This window comes from Taudactylus pleione, unplaced genomic scaffold (assembly GCF_031769625.1).
Source record: "Taudactylus pleione unplaced genomic scaffold, aTauple2 ptg000846l, whole genome shotgun sequence".
Lineage (NCBI taxonomy): Eukaryota > Metazoa > Chordata > Amphibia > Anura > Myobatrachidae > Taudactylus > Taudactylus pleione.
The window spans coordinates 532,040-536,627 of record NW_028285248.1 but is presented as its reverse complement, the minus strand read 5'-3'; positions in this window follow the sequence as shown (position 1 = coordinate 536,627).

The window sequence follows — 4,588 nt, the reverse complement described above, 5'->3', positions numbered from 1 at the left end:
CGGAAAACTCAGGTCTCTACTATATATATACTAAGTGCTGTAATATCTTCCTCTAATGATTCGGGAGGAGGGAGGCTGCAGAGCTCACACGGAAAACTCAGGTCTCTACTATATATACTAAGTGCTGTAATATATTCCTCTAATGATTCGGGAGGAGGGAGGCTGCACAGCTCACATGGAAAACTCAGGCCTCTGCTATATATACTAAGTGCTGTAATATCTTCCACTAATGATTCAGGAGGAGGGAGGCTGCACAGCTTACACGGAAAACTCAGGTCTCTGCTATATATACTAAATGCTGTAATATCTTCCTCTAATGATTCGGGAGGAGGGAGGCTGCACAGCTCACACGGAAAACTCAGGCCTCTGCTATATATACTAAGTGCTGTAATATTTTCATCTAATGATTCGGGAGGAGGGAGGCTGCACAGCTCACATGGAAAACTCAGGCCTCTGCTATATTTACTAAGTGCTGTTATATCTTCCTCTAATGATTCGGGGGGAGGGAGGCTGTACAGCTCACACAGAAAACTCAGGTCTCTGCTATATATACTAAGTACTGTAATATCTTCCTCTAATGATTCTGGGGGAGGGAGGCTGCATAGCTCACACGGAAAACTCAGGTCTCTGCTATATATACTAAGTGCTGTAATATCTTCCTCTAATGATTCGGGAGGAGGGAGGCTGCACAGCTCACACGGAAAACTCAGGCCTCTGCTATATATACTAAGTGCTGTAATATTTTCCTCTAATGATTCGGGGGGAGGGAGGCTGCACAGCTCACACTGAAAACTCAGGTCTCTGCTATATATACTAAGTGCTGTAATATATTCCTCTAATGATTCGGGAGAAGGGAGGCTGCACAGCTCACACGGAAATCTCAGGTCTCTACTATATATACTAAGTGCTGTAATATCTTCCTCTAATGATTCGGGAGGAGGGAGGCTGCACAGCTCACACGGAAAACTCAGGTCTCTACTATATATATACTAAGTGCTGTAATATCTTCCTCTAATGATTCGGGAGGAGGGAGGCTGCACAGCTCACACGGAAAACTCAGGTCTCTGCTATATTTACTAAGTGCTGTTATATCTTCCTCTAATGATTCGGGGGGAGGGAGGCTGTACAGCTCACACAGAAAACTCAGGTCTCTGCTATATATACTAAGTGCTGTAATATCTTCCTCTAATGATTCGGGGGGAGGGAGGCTGTACAGCTCACACAGAAAACTCAGGTCTCTGCTATATATACTAAGTACTGTAATATCTTCCTCTAATGATTCTGGGGGAGGGAGGCTGCACAGCTCACACGGAAAACTCAGGTCTCTGCTATATATACTAAGTGCTGTAATATCTTCCTCTAATGATTCGGGGGGAGGGAGGCTGCACAGCTCACACAGAAAACTCAGGTCTCTGCTATATATACTAAGTGCTGTAATATCTTCCTCTAATGATTCTGGGGGGGGGAGGCTGCACAGCTCACACGGAAAACTCAGGCCTCTGCTATATATACTAAGTGCTGTAATATCTTCCTCTAATGATTCAGGAGGAGGGAGGCTGCACAGCTTACACGGAAAACTCAGGTCTCTGCTATATATACTAAGTGCTGTAATATCTTCCTCTAATGATTCGGGAGGAGGGAGGCTGCACAGCTCACAAGGAAAACTCAGGTCTCTGCTATATATACTAAGTGCTGTAATATATTCCTCTAATGATTCGGGAGGAGGGAGGCTGCACAGCTCATATGGAAAACTCAGGCCTCTGCTATATATACTAAGTGCTGTAATATCTTCCTGTAATGATTCGGGACGAGGAAGGCTGCACAGCTCACACGGAAAACTCAGGCCTCTGCTATATATACTAAGTGCTGTAATATCTTCCTCTAATGATTCTGGAGGAGGGAGGCTGCACAGCTCACACGGAAAACTCAGGCCTCTGCTATATATACTAAGTGCTGTAATATTTTCATCTAATGATTCGGGAGGAGGGAGGCTGCACAGCTCACATGGAAAACTCAGGCCTCTGCTATATTTACTAAGTGCTGTAATATCTTCCTCTAATGATTCGGGGGGAGGGAGGCTGCACAGCTCACACGGAAAACTCAGGTCTCTGCTATATATACTAAGTGCTGTTATATATTCCTCTAATGATTCGGGATGAGGGAGGCTGCACAGCTCACACGGAAAACTCAGGCCTCTGCTATATATACTAAGTGCTGTAATATCTTCCTCTAATGATTCTGGAGGAGGGAGGCTGCACAGCTCACACGGAAAACTCAGGCCTCTGCTATATATACTAAGTGCTGTAATATTTTCATCTATTGATTCGGGAGGAGGGAGGCTGCACAGCTCACATGGAAAACTCAGGCCTCTGCTATATTTACTAAGTGCTGTAATATCTTCCTCTAATGATTCGGGGGGAGGGAGGCTGCACAGCTCACACGGAAAACTCAGGTCTCTGCTATATATACTAAGTGCTGTTATATATTCCTCTAATGATTCGGGAGGAGGGAGGCTGCACAGCTCACATGGATAACTCAGGCCTCTGCTATATATACTAAGTGCTGTAATATCTTCCTCTAATGATTCAGGAGGAGGGAGGCTGCACAGCTCTCACGGAAAACTCAGGCCTCTGCTCTATATACTAAGTGCTGTAATATTTTCCTCTAATGATTCGGGAGGAGGGAGGCTGCACAGCTCACACGGAAAACTCAGGTCTCTACTATATATATACTAAGTGCTGTAATATCTTCCTCTAATGATTCGGGAGGAGGGAGGCTGCACAGCTCACACGGAAAACTCAGGTCTCTGCTATATATACTAAGTGCTGTAATATCTTCCTCTAATGATTCTGGGGGAGGGAGGCTGCACAGCTCACACAGAAAACTCAGGTCTCTGCTATATATATTAAGTGCTGTAATATCTTCCTCTAATGATTCGGGGGGATTGAGGCTGTACAGCTCACACAGAAAACTCAGGTCTCTGCTATATATACTAAGTACTGTAATATCTTCCTCTAATGATTCTGGGGGAGGGAGGCTGCACAGCTCACACGGAAAACTCAGGTCTCTGCTATATATACTAAGTGCTGTAATATCTTCCTCTAATGATTCGGGAGGAGGGAGGCTGCACAGCTCACACGGAAAACTCAGGCCTCTGCTATATATACTAAGTGCTGTAATATCTTCCTCTAATGATTCGGGGGGAGGGAGGCTGCACAGCTCACACTGAAAACTCAGGTCTCTGCTATATATACTAAGTGCTGTAATATCTTCCTCTAATGATTCAGGAGGAGGGAGGCTGCACAGCTTACACGGAAAACTCAGGTCTCTGCTATATATAATAAGTGCTGTAATATCTTCCTCTAATGATTCGGGAGGAGGGAGGCTGCACAGCTCACAAGGAAAACTCAGGTCTCTGCTATAAATACTAAGTGCTGTAATATATTCCTCTAATGATTCGGGAGGAGGGAGGCTGCACAGCTCACATGGAAAACTCAGGCCTCTGCTATATATACTAAGTGCTGTAATATCTTCCTGTAATGATTCGGGACGAGGGAGGCTGCACAGCTCACACGGAAAACTCAGGCCTCTGCTATATATACTAAGTGCTGTAATATCTTCCTCTAATGATTCGGGAGGAGGGAGGCTGCACAGCTCACACGGAAAACTCAGGCCTCTGCTATATATACTAAGTGCTGTAATATTTTCATCTAATGATTCGGGAGGAGGGAGGCTGCACAGCTCACATGGAAAACTCAGGCCTCTGCTATAGTTACTAAGTGCTGTAATATCTTCCTCTAATGATTCGGGGGCAGGGAGGCTGCACAGCTCACACGGAAAACTCAGGTCTCTGCTAAATATACTAAGTGCTGTTATATATTCCTCTAATGATTCGGGAGGAGGGAGGCTGCACAGCTCTCATGGATAACTCAGGCCTCTGCTATATATACTAAGTTCTGTAATGACTTCCTCTAATGATTCAGTAGGAGGGAGGCTGCACAGCTTTCACGGAAAACTCAGGCCTCTGCTATATATACTAAGTGCTGTAATATTTTCCTCTAATGATTCGGGAGGAGGGAGGCTGCACAGCTCACACGGAAAACTCAGGTCTCTGCTATATATACTAAGTGCTGTAATATACTCCTCTAATGATTCGGGAGGAGGGAGGCTGCACAGCTAACACGGAAAACTTAGGTCTCTACTATATATATACTAAGTGCTGTAATATCTTCCTCTAATAATTTAGGAGGAGGGAGGCTGCAAAGCTCACACGGAAAACTCAGGTCTCTGCTATATATACTAAGTGCTGTAATATCGTTCTCTAATGATTCTCGGGGAGGGAGGCTGCACAGCTCACACGGAAAACTCAGGTCTCTGCTATATATACTAAGTGCTGTAATATCTTCCTCTAATGATTCGGGGGGATGGAGGCTGCACAGCTCACACGGAAAACTCAGGTCTCTACTATATATATACTAAGTGCTGTAATATCTTCCTCTAATGATTCGGGAGAAGGGAGGCTGCAAAGCTCACACGGAAAACTCAGGTCTCTGCTATATATACTAAGTGCTGTAATATCTTCCTCTAA